Source organism: Odocoileus virginianus, chromosome 8 (assembly GCF_023699985.2).
Source record: "Odocoileus virginianus isolate 20LAN1187 ecotype Illinois chromosome 8, Ovbor_1.2, whole genome shotgun sequence".
Taxonomy (NCBI): Eukaryota; Metazoa; Chordata; class Mammalia; order Artiodactyla; family Cervidae; genus Odocoileus; species Odocoileus virginianus.
Window position 1 is genome coordinate 58,029,546 of NC_069681.1, and position 17,152 is coordinate 58,046,697.

A 17,152-nucleotide genomic window follows, 5' to 3' on the forward strand; every position below is an offset into this window, starting at 1 on the left:
AAATAGAGACAGAGACATAGAGAACAAATGTTTGGATACTAAGGGGGAGTGGGGATGGGGTGGATTGGCAGATTGGGAATGGTATCAATACACTCAGTTCAGTTCAGCCACTTAGTCGTGTCCAACTATTTGCGACCCCATGAATCACAACACGCCAGGCCTCCCTGTCCATCACCAACTCCCGGAGTTTACACAAACTCATGACCATCGAGTCAGTGATACCATCCAACCATCTCATCCTCTGTCATCCCCTTCTCCTCCTGCCCTCAATCCCTCCCAGCATCAGGGTCTTTTCCAATGAGTCAACTCTACACATGAGGTGGCCAAAGTATTGGAGTCTCAGCTTCAGCATCAGTCCTCCAATGAACACCCAGGACTGATCAATACACTACTATCTATAAAACAGATAATTAATGGGATCCTCCTGTAGAGAACAGGGACCTCTACTCAGTGCTCTGCAGTGCCCTAAATGGGAAAGAAACCCAAGGAAGAAGGGAAGCATGTAAATGTGTGGCTGATTTACTTCGCTGTACACCAGAATTAACACAACATTGTAAAGCATCTATACTCCCCTTTTTTTAAAAAAGATACTTTCTCTTCATTTCTCTATAGAACTATCTTCTACACCTCAAGAGGTAATCTCTACTTACTGCAACGTCTAGCTTTTCTTCTCTGCAGCCTCCCAGGGGTTTCAGCTTCTGGTAATAGATATAAAGCACTAAGAGCTTCCTACCATTATGGTTCCCTGGGTGCTTCACCATCCTTTGCTAATTCCCTTAACCCTGCTCACACCCCTGTAAATAGTCCCTCAGTAATCCATCTACAGTTAGCCCCTGGAAAGTGCCACCTCTTCCCTGCTGAGACTCCAACTGAACCTCAGGCTAACTTGTATCCCCAGTTCCGGTCCTTTCCCATCCTTCTTATGCTACCACTAGACTAATAGAGCTCAGTCAAAATCTAATGATTGTTCCTCAGTGACCCACAGTGGTATTCAAGTTAAAGTCCATATCCCTTGGCTTAGCCCACAAGCCTCCATGATTTGACCATATCTATCATCTCGTCTCCTCTTCCACACTGCTCTTTCCTTCTGTAAATGGAAAACTTATATGCTGTTCCTCAAACAAACCATGCTAATCATTCCTCCTTTCCTTTCCATTCTGTTTTCTTTAACAGAATTCTTTACTCTCCCTTCAGTTAACTAACTTCTATTTCATAAAAATTCACCTCAAATATCCCCTTTTTGGGGATCTTCCAATCTCATTGAGATGCCCACCATTGTATATATACCTGTTGTATTTTTATCAGATTTCAGTAGTAATTGTAAATTAATGTCAACTCCACCCTCCTTCATATAAAACACCTTGAGGGCAGGGAAAGTGACTTCTTTTACCTTGTAGATCCTAGAAAGATTTGATCTAGAAACTTACCTATATCTCAGGCATGTATTTGGTGACCACACACTTGGTGTTGAAACTCTTGACCCCCCTCCACTTTTAGCAGAGACAAAATAAGAAAGGGTTCTCTCTCCTTTCTGATGACTGTTAAAAAATGTTCTTAAATCTCTCAAAACTCTAATCTAGGGCCTTGAATCCTCATTATCCATCTTTATAACGGGAAAACAAACACTAGCTATTCTTTCCAGACCAGAGTCTAAGAAATAATAAGTAAAGGATCTCTCTAGAGATCACATTCTCAGTAGCCACTCCTTCTCTTGCCATATATCAGTTGAGCCCCTTACAAGGCAAATGGCTGAGAACAGGAATCTGGGAAGTCTCCTAGTTGAGCAAGTTTGCACTAGACACGGGTTTGCCAGTTTCTCCTTGTGGGAATGTATAGGGTATATGTGTGTGTTTACTTGTCTTTAAGGGACCAGAGAGTCAAATTCTTAGGAGAGTGGGCATGAGACTCTAAAAGAGACACTGATTCAGTCATACCTGTCATCTCCTGGTCCTTGTCTATAGCCCTAAATTTTAAGAGAAGGAGATAAGAGACAGACAAACTGACAGAGACAAAGAAAGGCAGACAAAGAGGTTGACACTCATTAGTAATGCGGTATTATTGTCATATACTGAATGAGCAATCTAATCATGAAAATGTTTCTTTTTTTATGAAGACATCACCTTCCCCTACATCAAAATCTTCTGCCTCAGGTGGTAGAAATGGATGCAGAGGGGGTGCTGGAACTCTAACCATCACCCCATCACTTTCACTCAATCACTGAAAGCTCCTCATCACCCTCAAATCACACACATGGTTTTGGTTTATAAATCACCATGGTAATAAGCACGACACAAATAACTCACAGAGTTCAATCGGAAAAAAAGCTAATGACGAAAATGAATGAGGGAGTAAGGGCTTTTTGCACTAGTTCCAACTACACTGCTCAAAATAAATAAAGCACTTGTACTTTCTTGAATCTGTGGGTGCTGGCCCTTTTTGCCTACAGAGAATAAAAACAGAAGTAATAGAGAGAAAAATAGATTTACTGAGTCAAACATAGTTTAAAAATAAGGAAAATAGCCTGAAGAGTAACAGGAGAAATAAGAGCAGCTTCAATAAAAATAAGCTTAAAAATTTTTTTTCTAATGTTTAAAAGAAAAAACTCTCCCAACAGGTTAGAGTTAAATATAAAATTGGTGACTACAGTGAAGCCAAATAAGCCTAGGAAATGGTTAATAATGTTTTGTCAAGTTCAGTCATGATAGCATGAACTAGAGAAAGTCTGTCTTTCAATAATTTGGCAAAAGTCGGATAAAGAACCAACAGGGGTTTTCACTCAGCACCTTAAAAGCCTGTCTTATCCTTGGGGTTTCTGCAGCCAATGAAAGTTTGTCATGATGATGTAATGCTCCTGAGTTGTGTTTCAGCACCGGGTGTGTGGTCACCGGATACCATGCCTGAGATATAGGTAAGTTTCTGGATCAAATCTTTCTTTCCAGCCTGTTCCCCTGCTTAAACTAATTTCAGCAGAGATCATTTGTTTCTGGTCTATTTTACTATCTCTGAACAATTTTTTTTTTTTTTTTGTAATGTGGCTAGGGTGATTATAGGATTGTAAAGACAGCTGGTAAACAAAATGATGGGATCTTAGAGTCAATTTTCCTCTGTTATTAGTATGAAGGCTTTTACTCCTCAGCAATTTATCATCACCGCTGAGCGAAAGAGCAGTAAACAGGGTTATGTTTTATTTGTTAAAGGATTCCTAGTCATTTAACAAACATGTTTTACTAGAAAGATGTATTCAGGGAGATGGGAAAAGATTCTTTTTAAGGATTCACACTGAATTTGACTTCTTAAGTGAGCCCCATTGAACTGTAAGCAAGGAAGAAAGTTTCATGTTTATTATAAGGAGAAAATATATAGGTCCTGCCCTCACAAAGTTTAAACCCTAGAGAGAGAGAGAGGAAAAGGCAGCACACTGTTTTTTCTGATTTTAAGTTAAAAACAATTGAGAAAGAAGAAAAAAAAGCTGAAGATTTAGTAACCTTTAATAGCCTCAACAGTTATACAAAGTTAAATGAAGAAAAGTTAAATGTAAATAACTACGCTAATTCTAATACATGACTGTGCAAATACTTTTATCTATAAGCACCATTTTAAAAGTTGGAGTATTTCAAAAATTTGAACCAGGTAATTAGCATAGCCAATGAAAATGTAGCTCTTTATTTCCTCTCTATGATACCCCCTGCAGATGTGGAGATTTTAAAAGAATTCTTGCTAATACCAGTCAAGCTACATATATTCAAGTAATGTGAATTGTAGAAAACATTTATCCAGATAACTCAAGGCTTCTAAAAAATTCAAGAGTGCTACTGGGGAAAATAAGAATGAGACATGGGGAAAGGGCCACAAGGAGGGGAAGAATTTAATAGTGTGTTCCCAGAGACACTGATTGAATTACCCAGATAATTAGTCATGTTTCACCTTAATTCTGACCATATAGACATAGACTCTGAGAAAAGCATCTAAAATAAAACTGTGGCTATTGCTTTAATTAGTTCTCCTATAATTACATGGAGATTAATTTTCACTCTGAGTATCAAATCACAGAAATCAAATAAAAATTTATTGAGTGCTTAAAAAATAAAATAAAAGTATGAAAAAGATTTATCATCAGTCATGAGGAATGGCAGAAAATGTGAAATGTTGTGGAATTTCTAACAGGAAAAATATTTTTTCTTATTTTGTAAAACATGATGTCTGATGGGAACTGCTACATGTCTTCTTTTATTAAAAACTTCTCAGCTCTCTGAGAGCTACTTCTCTCTACCTTCAGCTGATTTTATCAATTACACATCACTTTCCACTGTGTTTTCATTCACCTAACTTCCAAAGAACTTGGTCATCTCTCTACCATATTTCCTCAATGGTTACGAGATATTCACCCCTTACATGAAATTAGCCTCTTCTCTTCCATTCCATAGTTAGTCATTTTTTCTCAGCTTAATAGCTGAAATCCCAAATAATTGGTATCTTAAAGTAAGCCTTGTATAAATTTTAAACTGTATTAGTCAGTGTAATGGTAAATGACTCATTTTAACTGTTTTGTTTTTTTTTAATATATTATTGCTCTGGTGCAGTAATTGGTACTGACACTTGGGACTTAACAGATGAAATTCCATCTGTTAGTAGCATCTTATGCTTTGTTTTCTGCACCATCCACTCTAAACAGAGAGCCAGTGTGGCGACAAGAAAGGGTACAGTGTCCTACTCTAGAATTGAAAGAATAAGTAAGAGGTGCTTTAGAATGACTGACAGAAGGAGAAAACATTTCCAAGAGAGGGAAACAGAAGGGATAAGGTGGAGAATAATGAGAACAAGAGGAAATACCCTGGCTTCTGATACGGAATTTATTTGGTTTGGGGCTTTGGTCTATGCTGAAAGCTGAGGTCTTCATAACAGAGCTGTGGTGGAATAGGATTCGCTTATTTGACTTGGGATCCCAATCCTTCCAGCACCCGACTGGAAAGCAGGCTCATTAGTTGTCCACTGGGCCTTCGAAGAGACCCAGAAGGAATCTGCTTGATGTTCTGCTTGACCTAGTGAAGCTCTTTGATCCTCATTCTGAGATGCAAAGATGCAGGAAAAAAATCAAGATTTTTTAAATCTCTGTCTCATCAGAAATATATAGTTTCAAGGAAGTCCTTAGGATGTAATCTGAATAGGAACCAGAGACCAGGCACATGCCCTTGTGATTCATTTTGAGGATAGAATGGACCTCGGAAAAGATAATTCAGAGTAGATCTGGTGCGCATAAGATCAGAAGAGTTCAGTCTGATTTCAGCATTCCCCTGATCACAGAGTCATTTCTATTCAAAAGACAACCTAGAGGATTTTTGAGTAAGTCCAGTAACTCTGAAAGGTAGTTTGGTTGGGAAAAACTGTGATAGTGTTCCACTGTATGTAATAAAGTAGGTGCCATCTGATTTTAAGAATTAACTTTTAAAATACCTTGCTTTCCATTCCATCCCCAAAGCATTTTTTCATTAAGTAATTAGCATCTTCCATAAGTGGAAATGGTCTAGGCTCATTTAGTTTTTACCTTACACTCTTTAGTGGGGAGGAAGCCACATTAGCGCCACTGTCAGAAGAAAAGATGATGATAAGCAAGGGGAAAATAAGTTAACCATACCTCCTGATGTGGATATGGGGAGCTAGTGCGCTCTCTAAATGCATGGGAAATTTAAACGTGGGAGTTTGTGTGAGGAGGAAGGATAAAGACTTCATAGTTGTACTCAATTATAATTCCACAGTGAAGGTCCGTGGGGCACCTACCATGTGCCAAGCATGAAATGAGATGCTGGTACACAAAGGAGAAGTCACATTTTCTATCGTGTGAGAGCTTTCAGTTTCTCTTGAATTGCTATGTCTTAAAGAATAGAGTAGGTTTTCATCAAGCACAGAAAAGTAGATAACACGAGGATGGCTGTACATTCCAGTTTGCCAAAGAGTCCCAGCGTATCTCTCCTGCCCTGGGGTAATTATCAGCAGCACTTCTGTGCATTCTCCAATGTTCCCGAGCTTGTCACTAACAAATGAGGAACTTTTCAGAGATTTAAAATATGAGTTAAAGGAGGAGATCACTAACCTGGGCAAGATATTCAGGGACCTTGACCCAGGGCTGGGGTCATGATGATAGACGGGAAAAAACAATAGTCATTTCTCCAGCTTTTAGACACAGCCCCCCTACCTCCTTTGGGAGAATGCCTCCTTCCTGGCCCTTTATGTAAATTAAGGGCACTCTGTTTTCTTGAAGCCAAGGGGTGGCATGAGATCCATGAGCCAATGGGACATGCTCTCCCGGAACTCTGCCCCTGGAGCACAAGGAGGAGATGAGAGAAGATGGGGCAGGGCTTGGGGAATGGGAAGCTTGGAGAAAGAGAAATCTCGCAGCAGTGTCCTGATTCAGTTTCACCATATGGTTCCTGCTGCAGAGATCCCCAGAAGGGCCTGGGTCCTGTGGTCTGGGGAGTCGGTTTCATCAGCCTTTCTTTCATTCTGTGAGCCTTCCAATAAATATCTTTTTGGTTTAAAGTAGCCGGAGTTCGGTTTCCTCCACTCACAACAAGTGAAGCCACATCGATCCCGATGTTTTGTCAAGAGACCGTACTTACAGATGAAGGGGATGAAGGAAGGAGGAATGATACTCTCACCAGCCAGCACTTATCTTTTTCGCTCCGTAGCTTAACCATTATTTTTGCACGTGAACACCATGCCGTAATCTCCCTCCATCACCGCATCACTCTAAAACGCTCTGTCTGCTTCCCTGCTTATTTGTCAACCATCATGTACGTATACTCACAAATGGAGGTGTGCTCTGTAAAAAGCTACTTGTGAGGGGTGACCTGGAAGGTCTTGCCTCTCCCTCTGAGTCCTCTAGCCCTCCTCTTATTGGTTCCCATGCTGCCGCAGGGGCTGCAAAAACAAAGGGCTAGGATTTGACACAAACAACACAGACTTCTCAAACAGCCCTTTTCTTGGAGCTTGTTTGTCAATGAAATGAATGTGTGTGGGTGACCTGAAAGAACTTTTTATTGGGGCACTGTTCTCCTTTAAACCATTCGCGGCACGGAGTGATGGCTGGAGGGTGCTGAGCAGTGGTCTAAGGCTTGCTTCAGGTGGGGGGGGCAAAGGAAAATTGGGGCGGGCAAGCCTGCACACCCCGTGATTGGCTGGATTTTGATGCAGCAAACACTCTAACGTCCTGAAATATGGGATGCAGGAAGTCTCCACAGATGCACTTTGCTGCAGTTCTTGAAAGGCAGGAACAAATTTAAACTGGGTTTTGTAAAAACAAATGACATCATTCCTGCACGCTCTTCTGAAAAGCTGCAGCCCCAGTGGAACATTTTCCCCTTTTGCTCTTTTCTGTGTCCCACTGCAGGGCTTCAGGTTTTGATGAGCACGTTTCACTGGCTAAATCTTGCAGGGAATAACCTTTCATCACTTGCCTCTAAAAATAATAAAATCCGAGAAGAAAATATAGAGGCACACGTAAAAGTTCGTTTAAACTCACATTTCATCTCCCTGTGCTGTTATCTGGAGACATGACAGCGCATGGGAAGAATTCTAGGGATGTGAAGGGAACAATAACAAAATGCTGTTTGGAGGACTGTCATCATGGAAATTATAGCACTGATTTATTTTGGGTGGCCTTCACTGTACAGTGGGTGGTGTGGGTGACTGGGAGACTAGGATTTCCATGTAGGGATTTTTCAGAGTTTGCATTGTTAGCTGCAAAAGTAATCAGGGATCTGGAAGAGTTACAGTAGTCAGTTAAGAGCTATACTGAAATACAGTTCCCCATTGTAGGATTCTATATTTAAAAATGCAAGTTTAAAAGATTTTTTAAGACACAGCAGAGTTAACTGACTTTAAGAATGTGGTTTTTTCATCTTCAGAAGCTAGATACCTAGAAATGCAATAGTGAATCATCAACATATCAGGGTGTGATGGAAATTTTCTCACCGAAAAAATACTTGTTTAATCACTGTCTTTAGGTAAAGGACGTCCCAGGAAGTTCCCTATTTGTCAATGTCAGTCCCATAGGAGCAAGTCCATGAGCAAGAACAGTGAGAACCCACCCAGGTATGAAGCCGACCTGGTTTTCTCAGTCCCATCCCGAAACCCAGACCCAATTATTCACTTTCCTAAAACCAGCTCCTGCAGCTAATTCTGGAAACAGCTCTTCTTTTTTGAGCAGACTATTAAAAATCTTTTTAGTTCAGTTTTATTCAATATTATGATGAGATGGCAAACAAGAAATGAATTTTATCTTAAAAATGACATTCAGTGACGTCTAAGCTGAGGTTTGACACCACATACCTCTCAAACTTATGGCAAATTTTTATTTAGGAAAGCAATATGATGATTTTCTTTCTCTCTGAAATGAAGCTAGCCTAGGTAGAATCTTAAGGAGGAATGGAAAAACAAGTCCACATATACACCCCCACCCTCCCCCTAAATATTAATTTTATACCTCTGTTCTTGATTCTTGGTTCTCCATATACTCCCTTTGACCATCAAAGCCTAGAGGTCATCTCTGAGAACCACACTCTTATTTATGCTGTCATGAATCAAATGATGGCTACTATGCAGACCCAAATAAAGTCACATGTGAACAATCAGAACAATCTCTAACTAGACCTACATTTAGTAGTCAGGAAACGCAAGAGATTGTTTTCTTATTATTAAGGATACCATTTATTTATTTTCATTGTCCTCTTAGCTCAGACAGTAAAGAATGTACCTGCAATACAGGAGACTTGGGTTTGATCCTTGAGTCAGGAAGATCCCCTGGAGAAGGGAATGGCAACCCACTCCAGTGTTCTTGCCTGGAGATTTGCATGGACAGAGGAACCTGGCGGGCTACAGTCCACAGGGTCAAAAAGTGTCAGACATGACTGAATGACAAACACTTTCATTGTCCTCTTCTTCAAAATTTCCCTCTCATTCTGAAACAAATTTTTTAAAAATATTTTTCTGCATCATTTTCTCCATTCAACTGAAATGGTTTCCACTCAAAAAGGAAACCCAACTAGGTCTTCACATGAAATTAAGGAATTTCTTCTTGGTGTAATCAGATACTATGATACTTTTTATACATAGATGAAATTTTCTTTATTCTATCCAGTCTAGGAAAAGAAGAAGAGAGAACTTTCTAGCATTTCTCTCTCTTTCTGACTTTCTAGTAGATTCTCTTCCTCTTTCTTATTTTGTCATCTTTTACCTCCCCTGGACTGCTGGAACTGAAAAAACAGAACTAGAAGCTTGAGACCATTGTTGCTGCTCTTGCCCTCCTTTGGGCCGAAGTCACCTGAGCTTTAAAAAACAAACCAAAAAAAAAAAAAAAAAATTTTTTTAATATTTTTAAAGAAGTAAAAAATAGGAAGGCCACTTGACAATTTCTAAGGTCTACTCTCTTTGCTTTGAAGTCCCTCCCTGGCATGCACATGCTGTTGGAATTTCCCTTCAAAATGTATCTATACTGGCACTTAAAACTGAGAGTTTATAAAAAGAGATGAAGTTTTAGGAGTTATGAAGAAATTTAATTTGCTTTTGCTGATAGTTGCTGCGTAACCTAAAACAAGTTAATGGCATTTAGAATCAAATAGAAATTCTACGATTAATTAAATTTGCCCAAATTTTTGTAGGAAAGAATTCCACGATGCTGAGGTAATGTATATATTCTACTCCAATTTATAAGGAAAGCAAATAAAAAGGTATTTTGAGAGGTATATATGGGGTGCAAGAACAGAAAATCACCAGAAGAGAGTAAGTCAGGTCCCATGGCTATTTTGTTCAGAACTTTCCATGGCTTCCCATCTCTTGGCAAAAAAGCCCAGTGCCTTTGCAAAGGGCCTTGATTTCCATCTGCTCTCTGCCCCTCCTTCCTGTCTCATCTCAACTTCCTCCCTCTCCTTCTCATTCCCTCAATTCCAGCCACACTAAACCTCTTGTTGTTTATTGGACAGCCCAAACATATGTCAGCCTCAGGACCTTTGCATAAACTGCTTCCTGTACTTGGAACAGTGTTCATCCACCTCCACAAAGCTCCTGCATTTCGTTCAGATCTCTGCTCAAATGCTGTCCTTTCCATCAGATTTTCTCTGACCATGTTATATAAACCAGCAGCCTCCACTATCAGTCAATGGTACTTGCTACTTCCCGTATCATGATCCCCTATAGCCTTTTTTATTTTTTCCAGAACACATAACATCTGACATTGCATGTATTTGTTGATTTGCTTATAATCTGCCCTCCCCCATTGAAAGGCAAGCTTCATTAGAGCATGGACTTGGCTTTGCTCCCCAAGTATTGACAACAATGCCCTGCACAGAGAAGGGCCTCCGCAAATATTTGTTGAATAAATGAATGAAGAATGACTGAACCTCCAGCTTTGAAATTCTGAGATAATTTCATATTTCTAAGCCCTCTTTATTTTTGTGTCTCTGCAGCAAAATCATACATACTTTTGTTCCTAAATCTTAAATCAGTGACATTGGAATTAGACATGTTTAAAATAAAATTAAATTAAATTAAAATAAAAACTAAGAGGTTTTTTCATAGTTAAAATTATACATAGATCTTAGTGATATATTTCTTTCTAATACAGTCTACTTTGGGGCTTGCAGTATTATACATATTGCCTTTTCTCTACTTTTCTTGCTTAAAAATTAAAATAGTAGCATTCCATGGTCTTTACAGTGAATTTTCACACAGTAATTTCCTTGATTGGTTTCAATCTGTGTTTCATTTGGCTCCAGCTCAGGAAGCTTTCCTCCCCCTTCTCTTCATTTCTAATGTTTTCCCCATTCCTGTCCATGTCTCTGAAGCCTATTCCAAGTGTCTAAAAACTGACCTTGCACATGACAAACACTCAATAAATGATGTTCATACTAGTTATTATTAAAGACAAATGGATTTACTTGTAAAATATATGGACTGTTGTTGTTTAGTCACTAAGTCATGTCCCACTTTTTGCTATCAGACTGTAGCCTGCCAGGCTCCTTTGTCCACAGGATTTCCCAGGCAAGAATACTGGAGCGGGTTGCCACGCTCTCCTCCAGGGAATCATCCCAACTCAGGGATCGAACCAAGGTCTCCCGTTTTACTAGGCAGATTCTTTACCAGTTGAGCTACCAGGGAAGCTCCAACACAAAGTACTACTTACTGATAAAATCCTGGCATTTTAGCCTCTCTTCTTTTTCCCTACTCCTAACTCTCACATGGATCTGATTCTGTATATAAATATTGTTGTTCAATAGAACTTTCTGCAGTAATGGAAATGTTCTGTATCTGTACTGTTCAATAGAGTAACCACAGTCACATGAGTCTAGAGCATTTGAAACATGGCTGAATTCTTAATTTCCAGAGGCATCTTTAATGAAGATAACTTTCACTACCAAACAGGGAAATAGAGGATGATGGTCAGTTTACAATCTATTTCTATATCCTCCTGCAAACCCCATATCCTTATCTTCTCTCAGTCACACACTTTATTACTGCCAATGGTTTTCAGGCAAGTTTCTTAGAAAAAAACAAAATTACTTTAACAGTTATCCCTCAGGTATCTGTAATGAGAGAGTACATGTTTATCAATAATAAAATGATGCCAGGACTTCACAATAAGTTTAGGTTTAAAATCTTGTACATTGACTCGTCTACTGCAATTGTACAATAAACTTAATTTTATTCCTGCTGACCACATTGTACAGGCCATGATTTCCAGATGACAAAATTCAGAATAGAAAGAGAAAGTGACATCAAGACCTTGAAATCAGACTTCTGAAATACCACAGATATTTATTGCATAAAATTTAAATTCTCCCAGTTTTGTCAGTTCATTATTATTACCTACGATAATTGAACATTAGTTGAAAATCAACAATATTCTTAGCAATACTGTGATTTTAAAAATAGAATTTCAGGCTTATCCAAATGAAGTCATTCAAAATGTATTTATACTATAGGAGATTCGGTTGATTCTTAAATTTTCGATCTTTATAATTACAGAATCCTTCTTTGTGTTTTTACAGAGGATTTCTTTTTCATTGCTCTGTAAACATCAAGTCTGCACTGAGTTGCTACAATGACGCCACACCAGTGAGCAGGACACTAGCCCACAGCCAGACAAAATAATTTGAAAGCCTGAAGGGAAAACACACTTGTCCAGAGCATAACAGTGTCTCCTCTGCAGAGTAGTACTTTTGAGATACTCCCTGAACCAAACAAATTGAAGAGACAGCAACTTTACTCTCCCTAGAGAGCAGTAATACACATTGACATCAAGAGTCTGGAAACTTCAGTAGCAAAGAAACCTGTTGACTTTTTTTCAAACTCAGTGTTTCTCTGTGATTGTGACCTTAGAACACTTTACATTCTTACTTAACATCTCTTAATAGCCTAAGGAACTAATGTTCCAGGGAATATACTAGGCATTAAGTATTTTAAGTATCAACTTCTTGTTCCCAAATACTCTGACTTATTCTAGATGTATACAGATACATTGAACCAATTCAGAAACCCTATCAATTCAACAGAATGTCAGCTACCTCTAGGTTAAGAGGTTTCCAAGAGATCAAAGAGACCCTTAGATAAATAAATAAACTAATAAATAACTTCCACTGCGTATTCCTAGAGTCCCCACTGAGAACTTTTCTAACAGTTTTTCGTTGCTTTGCCAAGAGGCTTCAAACACATTTGGGGTCACATTTGCTCTTCAAGCTACAAATTTGTCACTAATTGTAGATATAATTAACTATACGATTATTGTCTATAAGTTTCTGGGCTTATAACCTATTGTCTATAGGTTCTTGGGCTTCCCAGGTGACACTAGTGGTAAAGAACCTGCCTGCCAATGCAGGAGATCTAAGAGACAAGAGCAACCCACTCCAGTATTCTTGCCTGGAGAGTCCCATGGACAGAGGAGCCTGGCGGGCTACAGTCCTTGGCGTATCGAAGAGTCGGACACGACTGAAGTGACTTAGCACACAGCACAGGCTCTTGTAGACAAGATTTCCTCTCCTGAAAATTCCTAGAGTCTGTTACGAATAGCAGTTCCCAAGACCAGATAACATACAGTAGTTTTCATGACCAGCCTTACTTTCAGCTTGTTTTCTTTGAGACTACAGGAAAGAGCTCTCCTACATAATTTATTTAAGAAAATTATCTGTGTGAGGACTGCCTATGAAACTAATGTGCGACAAAAAATGAAAAGTATCTTTGAAAGTCAAAAAGGCATCATTAAAATGGTTTGCCCTCAGGAGGAAGACTGCTTAACGGCTTCTTCAAAACAAATAATAAGTGAAAAGAAAAGGATTTACAGGGTGTCCAGATTTTAGAAATTTTACAGTTCTGAGTTATGTTGTATCTACTAATAATTACTCTCTCCAAACCGTTTAAATATATGACTGTCACAGAGGGTGGCTTTATCTGTGTCACAAATTCTTCTCTAGCAGAGATCTCTACCCATGATTTTAACCTATATTTAAGAGGAAGCTGAAACAAGGTTATGACAGTAGATTGCCTGAGATAACACTGGGTAGAAGACAAACTGAAGTCATAAAGACGTAAGTTCAAATCCCTACTCAAACAACTGAAACTGCATGACCACAGAGGATATTTAATTTTTCTGAATGTCAGTTTCTGTATCTGTGAATCAGACAGTATATCAACTACAATAAAACATCATCAAATGAATCTGATGAGACACTGTGTGTAAATCACTTAAAATCAGGCCTGAAAAACAGTAAAATATGTTAAAAGTGGGGATTGTTACTCTAAACAACTATTTTGGTCTAAAAGAAATTTCAGAATTATTTTTCCTATGTAGTTTCTGGAATATAATACTCAAGCATCCATTTCTTAAACTACATACCACATTGATTCCCTTCCTTTATTAAACAAACACTCAAGTTACTAAGGATCAGGAAATAAGAGAAAGTCCTGGCCACTGAGAGGTCACCATCTAGCTGAAAGATAGCTAAGTCCCATATCACAGCAGTACATCACTGCAAGTGCATTATGGGAGAGGTGTGGTCACGGTGCTGTGGGAAGACAGGAAGACAATGGTAAGTTCTACCCAAGTATGCAGGTTCTGTCTTCTCAGGAAAGAAAGAGGAAAAGCTGTGCCTTGAAAGATGAAGGGGATTTGCCAAGTGAAAGACAATAGGATGGGTCTTTTGGCAGATGTATCAGGAAAAGCGATGTTCAGTGAAGCTAAAGAGTACATGTATGTGGCCTGTAGGGAGCGGAGGGAGGACAAGAAGACAGAAGTTCAAAAATGTTCACATCAGAGGTTTAAAGGCCAAAAGTGGTCAGACTGGAAAGAAACAGGGGGAAAAGGTAATTAAGTTCTGAACAGGGCCTCCCAGGTGGTTTAGCAGTAAAGAATCTTCCTACAATGCAGGAGATGCCGGTTTGATACCTGGGTTGGGAGGATCCCCTGGAGTAGGAAATGACAACCCACTCCAGTATTCTTGCCTGGAGAATCCCATGGACAGAGGAGCCTGGTGGGCTATAGTCCATGGGGTCACAAAGAGTCAGACATGACTTGTGACTAAACCACCACCACCAAGTTACTGAACACATACTGTGGCTGACATCATACCAGGCACCCCACTACAATTTTGCATCTAAATCATAGGACAACACTCAGAGATAAGCAGTATTATCTCCATTGTGCAGACGAGGAAAGTGTGGTTCTCTGAGCAAACTGCTCAAAGGTACATACAAAGAAATTAAAGAAACTTGGATTCCAGCCCAGGTTTGTTGAAAGAGTCTGCACCAACCTCTATTTTAAGCAAGGGAACCAGCAAAGGTCTTTAATCAAAGAAGTGACCTCATAAAAAAAAAAATGTGTTTTGGAAGGAAAGTATGTGACAGAATATAAAATGTTGGCTTAGAAGAGGAGATAGCTGGGAATTAGGAGATTAGGTAGAAGTTATAGCACCTTTGCAGGGGAGAGACGAGGAAGGCTTCAGTGAGCAAGCTCCTGTGCAGATGGAGAGAAAAGAAACACTTCTTAGAGAGACTCCAAGAGGCTTGGGTGACAGTTGGATGTGAATATGCTTCAGAATGAAGTCTCTGAAAACAGATATCTTAAAATGTAAGCGAGGGAGAATAGTAAGCTACTTTATTTTAAAATGTTACGTTAACTGGGAAGGGCAGACTCAAACTTATGGCATTGTGTCATCTAAACCTGTCTACCCAAAATATGGTCCACAAGCCACCGTGTCATTTCACCTAGAAGTTTGTTGGAAATGCCAAATTTCATGCCCTGAGCATTTTAACAAGACCTTCATGTAAAAGAAGCACTAATCTACAAGATCTAAAATTGAAGGTAATTGAGGAGGTAGGTGTCAGAGAAGAGAGGAAATTTTCTTTAAAAATAGGCTCCAAAGCTTGAAATCTATAATCTTTCAAATGCATTCTGCTTAGCAATGATCTTATTTCCTATTACTTTTATTATGCTAAGAAGTTTCTAGAAGCAGCAGCCACAGGTGCTGACATAGCCGAGTGTAGAAGGCAGATGCTCCTTCAATTCAGTGTTTTATAAAGACTGCCAAATCCAAGCTGTAACCAAATGATTAGGTGGCATTTGATCTGCTCATTTGGAATGTCAGCAAGGATAATGCTTACATAAGCGCTATGCTGTCTTATATTGTCCTTCAGTGAAGTACCAGGAAAACAGAAATCCAAATGCAAGTCTATTTTATCATTATGACTGACTGAAAGGGGGACAGAACAGAAAGATCTTAAAATATTTTCTGAACTTTCAATCCATTCAATCAACACATGTGTATATTAATGTGTGTGTGTGTGTGTGTGTATATATAATATTGAGAAAGTCTTAAACCCTGTCCTGAATTAACTTTTCTCTCCAGTTGTTATAGATCCAAAGTCTCTAGATTGTACACAACAATTAATTAGAACCAGAACCAAGACAGATGGGTTCGGTAGAGCCTGGAAGGGGAAAAAAATGAAAGAAAGGTACACGAGCTAAAATTCTTCACCCAGTTCTTCACCCTGGAATCTCTTCTAAACCAGTGGCCCAGTGATTGTACCGGCTTTCTCCCATTCCATCTACCCTGATGACCATTGGTACCTTTTGAAAAGAATATTGGGACCATATATTTTCCTTCTCTTATAACTTGATCCTTTAGATGTGTTGGGCAAATTTAAATATTTCATCTTGGCTCAGTAAGAAAAGTTTGTATACATTTTTAACATTGGCAAGAGGCCACTGTGATGCTTCCTCTTGGTCCATGCATTCATATTCCTGTAATGGCAATATCCTGGAGAGCATAGTGTTTCACTGCTGTCTTCATCATCATGTTGTTTGTTATCAAGCTTTTTTGAGAACTTGCTATGATCAGGCAATTGTCTAGGCTCTGGGGCACAGAAGTGACCAAAACCACTGCTCACACAGACCTGACATCCGGGTGAGTAAAACAGATGTTGAACAAATGGAAAATAAACCATAAAGTAATGTGTCTATGAATGATAAGTGATCATGAAAAAGCATGAATGTGATGCTATGAGAAAGAGCAATAAGGATACTGTTTTAGACAGGGTGTTAAGTCAGATTTCTCCAAGGAGTAGATATTTAAGCTGAGACCTGAATAAAATAAAGAGGTTAGACCTGTGAGGAGAGACATTCCAGGCAAAAGAAGCTGCAAAGGCAAAGTTCTTTGGGCTGAAGTGCATTAGGCATGTTTGGGAAATTCCTAGGTCAACATCCTGCAGCAAAGGAAGAGGGAAGAGGAGAGGAAATGATCAACCAGGTGCCAGCATGTAGGTCCTTGACAAACCCTGAAGGTCATAATAGAATTAAAACAAAAACAAAGAAATCTTTCATACACTGAGATGATGCTTGAATCTTTCATACACTACATATACTACACTGACAAAACTTACCTACATTACTCAGACTAATCCTCACAGTAATCTTATATATGGGCATCTCATTATCCTTCAAGAAAAATGACACTTAGATTAATGAACATGACTAAGGTCAGACCAGAGAAGGCAATGGCACCCCACTCCAGTACTCTTGCCTGGAAAATTCCATGGATGGATGAGCCTGGTAGGCTGTAGTCCGTGGGATCGCTAAGAGTTGGACGTGACTGAGCGACTTCACTTTCACTTT

The 17,152-nt window shown here is 39.2% G+C and overlaps 1 protein-coding gene across 1 annotated transcript in view; it reads left to right on the top strand.

Annotated features, from left to right (window-relative positions):
- The first annotated feature begins 2,831 nt into the window (after nucleotides 1-2,831).
- The window catches only part of KLF12 (KLF transcription factor 12), a 708,032-nt gene continuing 693,711 nt past the window's right edge, over nucleotides 2,832-17,152 (top strand). The window contains exon 1 of the mRNA XM_070471576.1: nucleotides 2,832-2,908. The gene's annotated coding sequence lies outside the window, so the exon portion shown is untranslated. The remainder of the gene's footprint in view (nucleotides 2,909-17,152) is intronic.